At 43.7% G+C, this 17,546-nt stretch overlaps 1 long non-coding RNA gene across 1 annotated transcript in view; it reads left to right on the top strand.

The window, feature by feature from the left end:
* Window positions 1-7,122, top strand: part of LOC126035527 (uncharacterized) — a 73,434-nt gene extending 66,312 nt beyond the window's left edge. Inside the window, exon 3 of the long non-coding RNA XR_007504970.1 lies at window positions 7,004-7,122. This is a non-coding gene — a long non-coding RNA (uncharacterized LOC126035527). The remainder of the gene's footprint in view (window positions 1-7,003) is intronic.
* Window positions 7,123-17,546: the final 10,424 nt, after the last annotated feature.

The raw sequence follows: 17,546 nt of genomic DNA, 5'->3' as shown, positions 1-17,546 counted from the left end.
ATATTGTAACATTTGCCTTCAGTCCCTTTGTTGCTCAAGGAACGTCAGATTTTCAGCACATTTAGCCTTGTCATTTACTTCACAAATCACAGCAGAGTGGTACAACCAAGCCAATATTACTAGAAATGAAATGCTGAGGAAATTAAATTTCCCCGGTGGTGGTTCCAGGTATTCGGAGTTTAGGATAATCTTTTCATTTATTTGGCTCAGCAAAGAGATAAGCTGTAAAAACACAGTATTCCTGTAAGATTAAATAATAAAGATCACCAGTGACAGTTAAAGAATACAACATTTGTACCTTTGTAGGTCCTAGTGAAGTTTGTATCAAAAGAATACTTTTCAGAATATAAGCACGCAATATTAAAAAGGCAGATAACAGGAGATGGATGTAAAAGATAAAAAAATCTGAAGCCCTCAACATAAATTCACAAACTGGTGTTTGAACTAAGATGAAATGTCCTCTTCTAAATGAAATGCCTTTAGTCAAGGTATTTCTTGCTATAAATAATTTACCTTGGATAGCAATGACAAGCTTTATTTTTAAGGCATTTTCAGTGACCTTCAGGGAAGACAGTGGATAGAACCTGGTTGCACTGAATGAAATGTTGTTGTTGAATTCCAGATCTGGGATACAGGCAGCTCATGTAGCTGTCTCTGGATAATCCAACAGCTAGAAAACAATGCTATGGGAATGCATCATTTTCTACCCAATGAAAATTTAATTCCATATGTTTTGCACAGGTTAAAGAGCTAAAGGAATAAGAAAATGAGAAAGGAAGCTTATTTTCTTCCTCATGTGTGAGAACTGCAAGTAATTCTTATCAACTTTAGCAGGGGTCAAATGCACACTGTCTCACAACAGAGTAACAGCCATGGACAAAATTGTCCCTAAACTAAAGTGGTACTGTAATAAGATCAAGACATTCACAAACAGACACTTGACTTAACTCTTGTTAAGCTGAGGTTTCCACACTCCAAAGTCCCCTTTAGGAATTTCACTGTTTAAAATTTGATTTGGAAGGCACTGGGAGACAAAGGTGATGGGTGACAATGTAAAGCCTCCAGGCAGCTAAACACGTGAATACCAAGGAGAAGAGCTGAGTGAAGGTCCAGTGCTTTTGAAAAATCACTTGAATGCTTCCAGTGCCTTCTACAGAATAAGGATTTTTCCCTCCCTCACAGTATGACATAATAACTTAGTAGAAGAAAAATCAATGTTTATTTGTGAGCATGGTATGATTTTGATGTTGCATGAAAGCTTGCACAATGTTAGGCACGTTCTTTATTTTAAAATACTCATGTTTTGAAATGAAGTGCAGGTTACTGTATAAGAGAATCATGGTAATAACTTGTCATAGTGTTCTAGTCTGTAAAACACAAAGCTTGAATTTAGATAAATATTCACAGCAAATGTTTGGTCATAAATAAATGCAACTAATTAAGCCAATTAGAGATTTTCTCCCTAATCATTATTCTGATAACTGGCATATAGTAATGGCTCTTATGTAACAGAGAAAGTGATTTTGCAATTTGTTTTGCAGTAAGAAATCTGCCATAAATCATCCTGTTCTGAATATTCCAGTGTAGTCTCAATCTGTATCTCTTTCTCATACTCCTTTGATATTGTGTTTCCACAGAAGCATTACAAACATTAAAAAATAAATTTTAGAAGTATATATTAGTAAATTACTTAATTTCTTTACAAAAAACAGATATGATAATATTTCATGTTATAGAGAACAATAATCTATTTTAGCAAAATTCTGGTTTCGTTGAATTTGAAAATACATGGCTTTTCAGGCTTTTTTCCTGTTTCTCTGAATTTATTTCACTGTGAGGCATATTTGCATTGATACTATCCTATAATTCCTTCTTCTGCTTAATTTTTATCTGAAATAAACTATTATTGTTTTGCAATTTATTTGTTGACAGAACAGAAGGAGAAATTGCGAGGAAGCAATGAGGAATAAAGCAAACTCTGCTTTAACCTACTTTTTCCTGCTAATTACTTTGTAGGTCACCACCTCTTTTCTTTTCATATAAAGATACACAAGTGCTTCCATCCACAGAATAGCAAATTAGTGGAAAGCAGTTTCCAAGATATACTAATTTTCTTCCTTATGCCACTGCTGACATCAGCAATAAATGTCTGGAAATGCAGCTCCTTTTCTCCATTATTGAACAGGTGTTTAGCTATTGATTTCAGTAAGATCCATTGTTTAGCTCTGCATTTTTTGTGTCTTGTATTCTGAATTATTGCTCTGAACAGAGTTATACTCAGAAAGCAGAGCCACATATGCATAAATGAGGAATCTTCTGTTTTAATAAAGCATTCTCTAGAGTGTTAAAATTCAAGCCTCCAAGTGTCAGGGATTTCTGAGAATTTTAGAAATGCTTCCTGGTCTGAGTTTAGTCTTTGTTCCTTTTGTGGAATGGCTGGATCTCTTTAGTGCCAGCTTTAGCCATTTGCTCACCAATTCTGTAGCCATGGACAAATGTGTCATCTTGCATGTTAGATATCCTGTGCTTCACATCAGTAATTTGTTCACAAAGTTGTTCAATTTGGAAGTGACACATCTGATTCGCTTAATGTTCCCTTTTGCAGCAGGGCAAAATTGGGGAGAATGTGAGGGAGAGCACTAGCTGATGACAGAGGCAATAAGGAAAAAAAGGGCACTGCGAGACAATAGAGTTTAAAAGCAAATTAACCCTGTCTGCAATTAACAACTTATGAGAAAACCTGTGGAGCAAAACCTTCCAAATGGACAATGTGATGACACCTTCATAGGTTGAATGTCTTCTGTAGAAACACTCTTCAATGTATAAATATGGTACCCAAAACTATTTAATACCATTGAAAATATTTTACAGAGGTTAAAAGAATAAGGACAATTATCCCCAAACAGTAAATGCAAATAATGTAGGCTACAATAATTCTCATTCAAGTTGTCCAATTGTGTACAGTTAATTGAATGATCTAATTGACTGAGCATCCCAGCATGTTTCAAAATATGATCAAGAAGCCAGCAAAACACAACATTGTGCTTCAAGTGACCTTTAGTCAGTGGCAAAAATGGTAGACACTGCTACACAACAATGTTGGGCAATGGAGGACCTGTCAGGCAATGAGGGCTCTGGACCAGCCAGGTCTAGTCCACGGTTCTGACACCTGGAGAGCACAGGTAGCAGATACATCTGGAAATGCATTTATAAAGGTACTTTGAAAGTACAAATATGTCATCTGTGTGCAGTACTTTATGCTTAAAATGGAGAAGCATAAAGGATAGGACTTCAGCAGAAGGCTAGCTCTAGAAACTGCTCGTTTAGTGCTTCACAGTCTCCCTGCCACTGGTTGCCACCTCACTGAACATGAGATTTCTGCTGGGGTTGTGAAGTTTTCTCCTACAGTGGATTTGGCCTTATTGTGGTATTACAAATACAGACTTACAGCCGCTGCTGGATTTATTGCGGGGCAGTGATAGCTTAACTTCTACAAGACAACTAAGTGCACCGGGATGACAAGCCTTGACAGCAATTGAGCAGAAAATCACATCATCCATGTCTGGCAGATACGTCCCTGATTTGTCCATAAATTTATATGTATATAACTCAGATAAGGAAGTTGCGGGAATTTTGGGTCAGTGGGATGAGTGACGGGAACAAAACCCATTGGTAATAATAGAATGGATATTCTTGCCTGCTAGCATGTCAAAAATGGTAGTCACTAGAATTGAAGCCCTGGGAATGTGCATTCAATAAGCAGGGGCAAGGGCAACACAAATTTCAGGGAAGCAAATGGACAAAATTATTTTACCTATGTCGCTTGATATTGTGAATAATGCCATGATGAAAAATGACTGCCTTGCAGTAGCTCTGATGGGTTTTAAGGGGGAAGTGGATAATCACTACCCCCCTCACCCATTGTTTAAAACAATGTTAACAATGGAACCACGCTCTATTTGCAGTGAAAGCTCACTGGAGGCAATTACCGTTTTTACTGATGCTAGCAGCAGAACAGGTAAAGCGGGATTTGTATATCTTCAGGATGGATCCTGGAAATTCAAAGTCATTCTGTCAGAGGGGTCAGTACAGGTGCTTGAGCTATTAGCTGTATGCTCTGTTTTCAAAAAATGGGATAAAACACCTGTCAACATTGTTTCGGATTCTCAATATGTCATTGGGATAGTCAAACGTATGCATAGAACCTTGCTAAAAACTGTAAGTAATAAGCAGCTGTTTATGGCACTTTTGAAATTATGGATGTTATTAGAAAGACGGATAGACTTATTTTTTATCGATCATATTCGTAGCCATACAACGTTGCTGGGATTCATTGTGGAAGGTAATGCGCGCACGGAGCGACTGGTAGTAGCCAATGCAAACATCTGTTTTAATACACCCAAACCTGATTTTTTTGGACAAGCACTGCTATCCCATAAATTTTATCATCAGTCAGCAAAAGCGCTGAGTAAACAATTTGATCTCCCATCGCAGCAAGCCAGAACTATTATTGCTGCTTGCCCAGACTGTGCGAACATTCCAAACTTACAACCACAAGGGGTGAACCCCCAGAGACTATCACCATTACAAATTTGGCAAACAGATGTTACAGAGTATCCCAGTTTTGGGAAATATAAATACATTCATGTATCTATTGACACATATTCGAACCTTATGTGGGCTACTGTTCATATATCAACCAATGCCAGATCCGTAATTAAGCACCTTTTGGCAGCATTTACTGCCATGGGAGTGCCAACAGAAATTAAAACAGACAATGGCTTGGGATATCGCGCACAGTCATTAGAAACATTTTTACAGCTATGGGGGGTAACTCCTAATTTTGGCATACCCCATAATTCTACTGGTCAAGCTATCATTGAACGTGCACATGAGACCTTAAAGGATCGTTTAAACATTTTAAGAATGGGGGAAGACATGCGGCATTGTACCCCCCAAGAGTTAATAAGCAAAGCACTATATGTTTTGAATTGGCTACAGCCACGTGGTACTGAGGATCAGATCCCAATTACTAGGCATATGTGTGGGAGCAAAAATGTTGATAAAAACCAGCTGCAAGTTTCAATATTCGATCCAGTTTTACAGCAATGGCAGGGACCTTGCAAGTTATTCACGTGGGGAAGAAGGTATGCTTGTGTTTCCACAGGTAACAAACAAACCCATTGGATACCAGTGAAATGGGTCAAGCCATGGATTGAGCAATCAGATGTCACAAACAACTCAGAAGATAGGGAACAAGAGGCAGTGGAGACTTCAGCAGGTCCCGAAGCCCTAGATAGACTGCCTAGACAAATCACGACGGAGACTGGCAGTCAATACGGAAATTAAGAACGCATGTGAAAAACACGGAGTACGGTGCCCGGCCCTGGATATGCATCTTAGTGCAAGTGGGTGAAAGGGATAGAAAATTTTTTGTGTGATCATTGTGATAGAAATTTAACTAACCAACTAACCTTGCATGAGTGGGCAGAGGATTTTTCAATAGATCGCTTACTGATTTTGGCTTTGTGTATAACTAATCGTATAGAGAATAAGCAGCTTAGAGCTATTGCAGCAAATATATATGATTTAATGTTGATCGGTATCCGGCGAAACATTACTCATAAGAGCCGAGTGTGGAAGTAGTATTAAGATACCCCGATATGTAGTCATTTATGATAAAGACCAAAAAAAAAAAAAAGGGATTTGGAAAAGCAAATGGTTGTGATAATGATTGCAATGACCTTACTCACGGGATCTGTATTTAAAATTGACTGATTTTTGTCTGTCCTTAGCTACACCAGGGGATCCTTTTCGCACATGTCTAATTGGATATCCAGACTTTAACCCTAAATTTTACAGCTCATGGTACAACCAGACTAATTAAAATATAGAATTTGGGAAATTCAACATGATGACAACAAGCGATGTGGTGATGTGCATAAAGATTGGCAAAAAGTGGTGGCCCTCTTTGATAGGAGCTAAACAGCAACAATTGTTTGTGGAAAGCCTTCTGATTAGTGCGAGCTTGCCCCTTCAGGAATTGGATCTAATGTTTTCTTTACCTGAGGTAACCAATATTTCCCATTTAGAAGATTGTCGATATCTCCGATCACAATTACAACCATATAATGGTATAGGAGTGATATTTTTTGGGGGGACACTGTTTTGGTAAAGAAGGAGAAAGAGCGATCAGGGTCATACTTTATAGGATGGCAGAACATAACAGGGTTACCTTTATGGCCTGACGTTGATACTGCAAGTTTGGATGTAAATACTGCAGGGGGAAGTTGTTGCCCCCAGGAGTGTTTTTGATTTGTGGAGATAGGACATGGGTGTGAAGAGTTTGAAGGAATGTGTTGCATGAACCTGTCGGACCATTCTATAAGCATTCACAGTTAAATCAGTTACAAGAGAACCTAAACAAGATCGGATACTATACTGACCTGTTTAGTGACTGGTTAGAATCATTGGGGTTTGGGCCTTGGATATGGCAAATATTAAAGTGGTTGATTTTCTTGGTGGCTCCTATATTCATACTCTTAGCTATTATCCCATGTATGATTCGATGCTCATGAATGATGATGACTAGATCTGTTAATGCTCTCTAAAAAAAAAAAAAAAGTAGGGAATCTCTCTTCACAAGAAAAGTTAGCTAAAGCCAAAATTAGGGGTAAGGTCATGGTCTTAGTTAAGAATCTAGAAACAGGGCAATGGGAAGGTCCATTTTCATTAATAACCTGGGGGCGAGATTATGCTTGTGTTTCCACAGATGCAGGCCCACAATGGACTCCCTTTCAATTTGTACAACCATCATCATCTGGAACATCTTAGATGGTGCAGCAATATGAATACCACCTCAGCCGAAAACTAACGTGTAGGTCACCTTGGCTAACATAACTGGTCTCTGTGCATTGCAACCGCATCACAAAGCCCATGAACCAACAGACAGGATGGCTATGACTCGTGCAGCACGCCTGGCCAGAGAGCGCATGCGTCATAGGTTGCAACTGAGGCGGATTTTGGCACCCGCTGGCCACGTGTGCTTAAACCCGTTCCTCTGCAAATGTATAAATACTGGGATTTTCCGAAGAGCATTGGGCTGGTGTACGGTAAGGCCATTGTTGCCTCCGTGGGGACGCCCACATAAAGCTGACACCTACTGATTGCTGGGCTGAGTTTGCGGAGCAAGACGGCACAAGAATGTACAGATGGTCCATCCTTGTATGTTGCAATCTGTTTAAAAATTAATTGATAGATCAAGTAAGGCTGTGTTAATTGACAAAAAACAAAAAAGGGGGAGATGTTGGGGTCAATTATATGGAAATTAGTTATCGGGCCTGAAAGTAGCTCATGGTCGCAAGAGCATTCCAGATGCCTTTAGAAGGCCTTGAACAGAATAAACAAGAAGACAGAAAAAGAAAGATGCCAATTAGAAAAACACAGGTGCACATTCCACGATAAAGGGAACTTGGCACAAAGAACCTCAATTCGGCAGTTTATCTTGACCAATTAGACTGAGACAAGTTTCGCATGCTCTAGATAATATAGCCAATTATGTCCTGTGTGTATGCGCGTGTACACAGTGAGTATAACTAACTGTATCTTATGTTTATGCGCGTGTACAGTGTCGATATAACCAATCACATTTTATGCTTGTGTGCGTGGACACCAAATGCTTGCATGCAGCAGCCAATGAAAGCTTCTAAGCAACTTTGAGAACTGTATAAGAATGATCAGCTAGGCTCAATAAACTGGTGACTTTAATCATCATATTGGTGTCCTGTCATCCGGTCCCCGCATGGAATAACCCTATAACCCTACAGCGAAGGGGGGCCTGAATTACAGGATGCTGTTGTGCTTGAGTTCTGCCTGCTATTGTACTAAAAGCTTCACTACCTCTGTTGCTATTCCCCACCCCACCCCGTAACACTTTCCTTATCTGGAGTTACTAACATCTGGATATTCACCTCCTCATCTTTCAGTTTTAGGCACCTTTTCCCAATACTACAAACAGAGCAACACCTTGGTATCTTCTTAATATCCTCCATCGTCATCATTACATTTGAATCAGAAGTTAACAAATTACATTTTTTCCATATTTCATGATTGTTCCTTAACGAGAAAAACACATCAACATATGGCACCTCATCCCATTTATCCAATCTTCTACAAAACAACATTAATTACAGAATTGTATTATAGTTCAACAATCCCTTTTCTGGCCACTTTTCCCCATCATCCAATTTATATTTCGGCCACCACTAAGTACAGTACTCTGTCAGCTTCTTTTTTGTTAGCAGATCCCCTCCAAACTTGCCCCAATGTTTTAAAATACAACCCAATGGGGAACAAGGAGTTTCTGCTGACTCTTGGGTGCCCATATTCCTCCCAGAAAGAATGTTCTCAACCAAGATTTCATATACTCCAGTCACCACTGTCAAACGTATATGGTTAGCTTATCCTATGCATGCAAATACTGTAATATCATATACTCCAGTCGTCACTGTCAAACGCATACAATATAGCAATTACACCAGTTACACCAGTTACACCAATTATACTTCAAACTAGCAATATCTCTTTTAGTAAGCGTTGCACCGTTGTGTCACTTACTGTGGAATGATTGCTGGAGGTGACTTATCGATATGACATCCCCCCCCTTCAAGGGAAGGTGAACCTCCAGGGTGGAATGCAGTGGACATGTAAAGAATCGGTTCCATAATAATTCCCAAAGCAACATAACCTGCAACTTTAGATGTTAGCAACACCAGGGGAGCTTGGTATGCTGACTCTGAAAAGTAACACAGAGGGTGGAGCGGAGTGGAGATGTCATGGCCAGGCTCTGTGATTGCAGGGACAGGGAACTGGAACAATAAGAACAAGAATGGTTGGTCCCTGCATTGAATCCACTGAAGCAAGGAGGTAAAATAAAGGGGGTTCTGTCAACCTAATGCCCTACTTCTGATTTATATCACACGTGCCCTCTGGGGTACTGGCATGCAACACCATGTCCTTTGGATGAACTTTGCTCATTATAATCTCATTATAATACCAAACCACACCTCCATCCCAAAAGTTACCCACCTCCAAAGTGTGACCACCCCCCCACGGAGCATGCGCTCTGAATTTTTTCTAGCATATACCTTTAAAAGCAAAGCGAGAGAACTTTATACTAATCAAAGTAAAGGTATGTATAACTAGAGTCACTGAAGCTCCACTTTGTCGTGGTTTCAGGCCGGCCGGTAACAAAGGACCACGCAGCCGCTCGCTCACTCCTCCGCCCCCCTCCGGTGGGATGGGGAGGAGACGGAGGAAAGAAAAGAAAAAGAAACTGGAACCTCGAGGGTTGAGATAAAGGCAGTTTACTGGGACAAACACAAAGAGATTACAACAACAACAACAGCACTAATGAAAAAGTATACAAAAAGAGTGATGCACAGTGCAACTGCTCACCACCCGGGACCCGACGCTCCGCCACTTCCCCCACCGAAAACAGAGACCACCCCCCGGCCCACTCCCCATTTATATACTGAGCATGATGGCACATGGTATGGAATAGCTCCTTGGCTAGTCCAGGTCAGCTGCCCCGGCTATGCCCCCACCTCCCAGGTTCCTGTAAAAATTAACTCTATCCCAGCTGAACCCAGGACATTATCCACCCCTTATTCTATACCATCTACATCATGCCCAGATCTTACATTTTTTTTTCCCAATCAACCACTACAACTTTCCTTGTCTTATATATATAAGTATATGGACTCCACCCCCCGACCTCGCACACACACACACATGGTGTTCTTTTAGCCTATGGGCTATCCCTCTAATGTGTCCATCGATTTTGGGGCTCTATCTGTTGTAACAGTTCTTCAGGATAAGAGAGAGATGGTGTGAGATGCTGGGTTGTTGTATGCTGCCTCTGGAACTTGTGGCTAGTACATTTGGTGCAACTCATGCCCTTGGTCTGCAGGTCGAAGATGTTGATCTTGAGGAAATTGCTGGGTGCCAGTTCAAGTTCTATCGCTGTTGTACTTGGCTCAGTTTCAAAAGTCCATCCTGTAGTCATTTGGATAATTCTCACAATAATACCCTTGATATGGCATATAGACACTATAGATACAATGACATGCATTGGCAGGTTATTTAGCAGTTAAATATCATACAGTCCAATTCACCGGCTATCCTCTCCCAAAATCAAATCTCCCTGAGGTAAACATCGAACCTCCCCATCCTTCTGCATCACCCACCAGGTATACCCAGGTCCTTGAGCAAAAACAACCCCTTGAATGGCTTTGCCTCTGCTTGAGGGAGGACTAACCCAGACTGTCTTTCCTAACATACTCCTCATGCGCACTACAGGGACTTTATCCCCTTCTACAGTATGTGGAAGTCTTGGTTGGGTGGGGCCAGCCCGATTGGCGGATCCTCTAGTATTAACTAACCAGGTGGCTTTTGTTAAATGTGTATCCCAATGCTTGAAAGTTCCACCCCCCATCGCTCTCAATGTAGTTTTCAGCAGTCCATTGTATCGTTCAATTTTTCCGGAGGCTGGTGCGTGATAAGGGATGTGATACACCCACTCAATGCCATGTTCTTTGGCCCAGGTGTCTACGAGGTTGTTTCGGAAGTGAGTCCCGTTGTTCGACTCGATTCTTTCTGGGGTGCCGTGTTGCCATAAAACTTTCTCTTCAAGGCCCAGGATAGTGTTCTGGGCAGTGGCATGGGACACAGGGTATGTTTCCAGCCATCCAGTGGTTGCTTCCACCATTGTAAGCACATGGCACTTGCCTTGGCGTGTTCGTGGGAGTGTGATATAGTCAATCTGCCAGGCCTCCCACTGTTTATATTTCAGCCATCGCCCTCCATGCGACAGGGGTTTTTGCCGCTTAGCTTGCTTAATTGCAGCACATGTTTCACATTCATGGATGACCTGTGCGATAGTGTCCATGGTCAAGTCCACCCCTCGATCTCGAGCCCATCTATATGTTGCATCTCTTCCCTGATGGCCTGAGGTATCGTGGGCCCACCGAGCCATAAATAGCTCACCCCTACGTTGCCAGTCCAGGTCCACCTGAGACACTTCAATCTTGGCAGCCTGATCCGCCTGCTGGTTGTTTTGATGTTCTTCAGTGGCTCGACTCTTGGGTACATGAGCATCTACATGACGTACTTTTACCACTAGCTTCTCTATCCGAACAGCGATATCTTGCCACAGTGCGGCAGCCCAGATGGGTTTACCTCTGCGCTGCCAATTGCCCTTCTTCCATTGCTGTAGCCACCCCCATAGGGCATTTGCCACCATCCATGAGTCAGTATAGAGATAGAGCACTGGCCACTTTTCTCTTTCAGCAATGTCTAACGCTAGCTGGATGGCTTTCACCTCTGCAAACTGACTCGATTCGCCTTCTCCTTCAGCAGTTTCTGCAACTTGTCGTGTAGGACTCCATACAGCAACCTTCGATGTTTTCCCACAATGCGACAGGACCCATCAGTGAACAGGGCATATTGCCTCTCATTTTCTGGCAGTTTATTATACAGCGGGGCCTCTTAAGCACGTGCCACCTCTTCCTCTGTCGACATTCCAAAATCTTTGCCTTCTGGCCAGTCCGTGATCACTTCTAACATTCCTGGGCGACTGGGGTTTCCTATGCGAGCTCGCTGTGTGATCAGTGCGATCCACTTATTCCACGTGGCGTCAGTCGTGTGATGCGTAGAGGAAACTTTCCCTTTGAACATCCAGCCCAGCACTGGAAGTCGAGGTGCTAAGAAGAGCTGTGTTTCAGTACCAACCACTTCTGAGGCGGCTCGAACTCCTTCATATGCTGCCAAGATCTCTTTTTCAGTTGGAGTATAGCGAGCCTCGGATCCTCGATATCCCCGACTCCAAAACCCCAGAGGTCGGCCACGGGTCTCCCCAGGTGCTTTCTGCCAAAGGCTCCAGGTAGGGCCATTCTCCCCAGCTGCAGTGTAGAGCATATTTTTAATATCTTGTCCTGTCCGGACTGGCCCAAGAGCTACTGCGTGAACAATCTCCTGCTTAATCTGTTCAAAGGCTTGTCGTTGCTCAGGCCCCCATTTAAAATCGTTCTTCTTCCGAGTAACTTGGTAGAGAGGGCTTACAATTTGACTGAAATTTGGAATATGCATTCTCCAAAAACCCACAACACCTAAGAAAGCCTGTGTTTCCTTTTTATTAGTCGGTGAGGACATAGCTGCTATTTTGTTGATGACCTCCACAGGGATCTGACGACGCCCATCTTGCCATTTTACTCCTAAGAACTGGATCTCCTGTGCAGGTCCCTTGACCTTACTTTCTTTTATGGCAAAACCAGCCTTCAAAAGGATTTGGATTATTTTCTTCCCTTTCTCAAAAACTTCTTCTGCCGTGTTGCCCCATACGATGATGTCATCAATATATTGCAGGTGCTCTGGAGCTTCACCTTTTTCTAGCGCAGCCTGGATCAGTCCATGACAAATGGTGGGGCTGTGTTTCCACCCCTGGGGCAGTCGATTCCAGGTGTACTGGACGCCCCTCCAAGTGAAAGCAAACTGAGGCCTGCACTCCGCTGCCAAAGAAATGCAGAAAAATGCATTAGCAATGTCACTTGTGGCATACCACTTAGCTGCCTTTGATTCCAGTTCATATTGAAGCTCTAACATATCTGGCACAGCAGCGCTCAGCGGTGGCGTGACTTCATTCAGCCCACGATAATCTACTGTTAGTCGCCATTCCCCATTGGATTTCTGTACGGGCCATATGGGACTATTAAAGGGTGAGTGAGTCTTGCTGATCACTCCTTGGCTCTCCAATTGGCAAATCAGCTTATGGATGGGGATCAGGGAGTCTCGGTTGGTGCGATATTGCCGCTGGTGCACCGTCGTGGTAGCAATTGGCACCTGTTGTTCTTCAACCTTCAGCAACCCCACAACCGAAGGGTCTTGGGAGAGACCCGGCAGGGTAGACAGCTGTTCAATCTCCTCTGTCTCCAATGCAGCTATACCAAAGGCCCAACGGTACCCTTTTGGGTCCTTGAAATACCCCCTCCTGAGATAATCTATACCAAGGATGCACGGGGCCTCTGGGCCAGTCGCAATGGGGTGTTTATGCCACTCATTCCCGGTTAGACTCATTTCAGCTTCCAATACGGTTAGCTCTTGGGATCCCCCTGTCACACCAGAGATACAGATGGGTTCTGCCCCTTTATAACTTGATGGCATTAGGGTACATTGTGCACCAGTGTCCACTAGAGCCTTATATTCCTGTGGGTCTGATGTGCCAGGCCATCGAATCCACACTGTCCAGTAGACTCAGTTGTCCCTCTCCTCCACCTGGCTGGAGGCAGGGCCCCTCTAATCCTGGTTAGAATATCCGTTACTCACTTTCTGCACACGTAAATCAGAAGTCCCTTCAAGGGGATCAGAAGTGAGATCAGCCCATCTACTGCGTCTGGGGGACTGCTCACGGGAAACTGGAGCAGCAGTTTTACAAGAATTCTCTTTTCTGGTTGCTTTTTCTCGCAACTCCTGTACCCGCGCATCCAAGACTGAAGTGGGTTTTCCATCCCACTTCCTCATGTCCTCTCCATGGTCATGCAGGTAAAACCACAGGTTAGCCCGTCGAGTGTACTTTCTCTCTCCTCTCTCTTTGGCAGAGGAACGCTTACTCCCAATAACTGCGATGCAGGCCTGTACAGGTGAGGAGGAGGACAGATCCACTTTGAATTGCTGGAACTCTCGGGACAACTCCTCTACAGCTGAGACACAGGCCCGTAGGGAGGAAGAGAGACTCCCTTCGTATTGCCGGAGTTGGACAGCCAATTCATCCACTGTTTGTCCATAGCCTTCTCTCCAGGACATTACTGCCAATGAGTTGGCATAGGTTGGTGGTGCACTTTGTAGAAACTTCCGCCACATGGGTTGTGTGCATTGGACTTCATCTGGATCTGTGGGTGACTGCACATTTTCTGGATCATTATAAATCACCTCCAGCACGGCTAATTCTCTCAGGTACTGGATACCTCTCTCCATGGTGGTCCACTTGCCTTGGGGACATGTAACTTCATCCCTGAAGGGGTATCTTTCCTTTACACCTAACAGAAGTCACCTCCAGAGGCTTAGGACTTGTGTTTTTCTCCGAATCGCCTTGTCGATGCCCCCTTCCCTAGACAGAGATCCCAACTGCTTGGCTTCCTTACCCTCTAATTCCACACTACTAGCCCCGCTATCCCAGCATCGGAGCAGCCAGGTAACAATGTGCTCACCTGGGTGGCGGCTAAAATCTTTTTGCATGCCACGCAACTCACTCATGGATAGAGATCGGGCAATTATTTCAGGTTCTGCCTCTACCTCCTGTTCTCGCGATGACCCTGGTTCATCTTCATCTCTCGCTAAGCGAACTGATTTCTTGGTGTGTTTCTTTTTCTGTACAGGGGCGACTGATACTGGCACAGGCTGGTTCTCTGGTTTAGCTGCAGTGTCTGTCACCGGGGTAGGGGTAGTCACGGTACCTGTTGTCGTGGTAGGGACAGCCACGGTGCTTGTTGTCGGGGTAGGGGCAGCCACGGTGTCTGTTGTCAGGGTTTGGGTAGCCACGGTGCATGTTGTCCTGTTTTCCATCTTTTCCCCCTTTTCCCCCCGAGGGTGCTGCATAATATCAAGCAGTGTTTGGTAGATACTGGCCAGGGCCCAGCACAGTGAGGCGAGTTGTATGTCTTTGGAATAGCCACAGCATTTTTCTTTCAAATATTCTGTCACTTCATGAGGGTTCTGTAGTTGTTCGGGAGTGAACTTCCAAGTCACTGGCGGTGAGAAGTTCTCTAGATACTTGCCCATATGCTCCCACATGCCGTGCCACCCATGAGTATCCAGCTTTGGGGGAGATCTCTGAGTGGTACTCTTAAAGAGCCTTTTTGTAGCCCTAAAGAAGACCTGAAACATATTCAGGAGGCATAGCACTAACAGCACGCTGGCTTGCGCATCCCAAGGATATTCAAAATTCTCAAAAGCTGCTGTAATTAGTCGGAAGGAGAAAAGGGAGGTGAACGGACGGGGGAGGTATCCCCCCCTAATTTCCCCATGGATTGGGTGTAATTACCAATAAAATCCGACAGAAGGCGCCCAAAGTATGGAAATATTATCACTGCCTCATACAGATACCAGCTTAACCTCATGACCAGTGATGTAATCATTTCATAAGTCGACATTGCCCAGTACAGCAAAATGATAATCCCAATCACTCTCCCAGAGATGAGATACGCAACTACAGGCAATACATAGAGCATATAAGAGCTTACAAAACGCCACCATGTAAACAAATGAAACAACATTGTGACTAACATCTATTTATCTAAGAAATGCGTTTGGCAAATTTGTTTCAACACGCTCTGGCCAGATCTGTCGTTATCTCAACCCTTCTGCCCCACGTTGGGCGCCAAAAAGGACTGTCGTGGTTTCAGGCCGGCCGGTAACAAAGGACCACGCAGCCGCTCGCTCACTCCTCCGCCCCCCTCCGGTGGGATGGGGAGGAGACGGAGGAGAGAAAAGGAAAAAGAAACTGGAACCTCGAGGGTTGAGATAAAGGCAGTTTACTGGGACAAACACAAAGAGATTACAACAACAACAGCAGCACTAATGAAAAAGTATACAAAAAGAGTGATGCACAGTGCAACTGCTCACCACCCGGGACCCGACGCTCCGCCACTTCCCCCACCAAAAACAGAGACCACCCCCCGGCCCGCTCCCCATTTATATACTGAGCATGATGTCACATGGTATGGAATAGCTCCTTGGCTAGTTCAGGTCAGCTGCCCCGGCTATGCCCCCACCTCCCAGGTTCCTGTAAAAATGAACTCTATCCCAGCTGAACCCAGGACACACCTAAATAGGAAAAATAGGATAAAAAGACCCCAAAAGAGGAAGACTATTAGGGAAGATACCATCATAGACAAGTCGGGACGACATCGCTGACTTCTGGGATCAGTCAACAGACTCAACCTCTCTTCCCCCCCATAGGGATGCTTATTGAGTGAGATTCGAACACTTGGCTGTACCAAGTGCTTTCCCGGGATACTTAGAATTCTTTAGAGCTCTTTTCTTTCATAATTTAATGTGCTTGTAGTCAAGTGTATTATCATTTGCATGTGCTTTGCAGACAGTGTATTTAGCACCAGCAATCCAAAAGAGCCTGTATTGCTTTAATAAATTGCGCTGCTCGTTAATCTAGTCATGATAGTTCGTTAACACAGCCAAACTCCCTAAATCTGGTAATTCTAGTTCATTGAACGTGGCTAAGCTGAGAGTGCAGTGCACTATTAGTGCATCCGTAATCATGATAGTTATGTGACCAGACTTATAGCGCTGAATTGGACATTACTCATAAACTAAACCTAGCCGCTCCTAGCCCCTCTGACATCTGAGGATAAGCTGAAATGCAAGGGGGTTTATTTTCTGCCAAATTCCTTTACCCTTTAACACAACACTTACCTGCTCCAGCTGGGGAGAATACTTGTGGAGTCCCCAATCAAAAGGTCAGTGCGCGCTGGAGTCCAAAGAGCAGCGTCTCCCTGTCAGTGGCTGGTAAGTCAATCCGGGCAAGGTGTCATGGCTGTCCCATCTGGGTCGCCAAAAACTGTTGTCCTAAAAGTGGATTCGTTACCCAGTGTGCAATAGACCGATCTCACACACTCAGGAGAGATATTGCTTTTTATTCAGGCCTGGGTGCTCAGTGGACTTTCCACAAATCAAGCACACCAGATTCATCAGGTGTGTCCCTTTTATACAGTCACAATTGCATCTAATTTATTAAACTATTTCTACCTAATACATATTCAAACTATCTAATGCATATGCATAGGATTACATAACCATGACACATCACATGCCTTCTCCGCATGCACAGAGGTCTCGGGTGGTCTTTGGTGGTTGTTTGGAGAGGTATCCCCTCCTCACTTTGACCAGTAAGTCCCTCTGTATCGGGTCAGTGGTTCATTTTCCTGCCAAGAGGGATGCACCATCAATCAGGAAGAATAGAAAGGATCGGAATTGGTGCTCCAGGTGAAGCACCATTAAACAGGAAGAATAGAAAAGATCAGAATTATCTTGGCTAACTAACTTAATTTAAAACAGGATTTTCTGTATCTGGCATCAATTGGCTTTCTGGGCTGCAAGCACGCATTGCTGGCTCACGTCCAAATTTTTAATCAACCAGTGTCCCCAAGTCCCTCTCTGTAGGGCTGCTCTCTCTCTCTCTCCATATATATAGATATAGAAAGCCTGTAGGAATTGGGAGCCACAATTTCTTGATTCTGACTTGCCAGGTATTATACTGATTTCAATATTAAACTGAAAGTGGAGGCAAGGAGAGTGACAGGCTGGGTGGGAACGTGCAGCTCTTAGGAGTGGTGGCGCAGTGTCAGTTGTCATGTATTACCAGTTGAAGCATGGATTGGGGGATTATTTTTAATAAGACTGGCTTTGCTGGGCAAGAAGAGGTTGTGTGTTTAGGCATATTTATTGTGATGCTGCTCAAGGTGACTAGGAAACTGTAC

Source organism: Accipiter gentilis, chromosome W (genome assembly GCF_929443795.1).
Source record: "Accipiter gentilis chromosome W, bAccGen1.1, whole genome shotgun sequence".
NCBI lineage: Eukaryota > Metazoa > Chordata > Aves > Accipitriformes > Accipitridae > Astur > Astur gentilis.
Note: the sequence above shows the minus strand (reverse complement) of the source record. Positions and strands in the feature narration are given on the sequence as shown.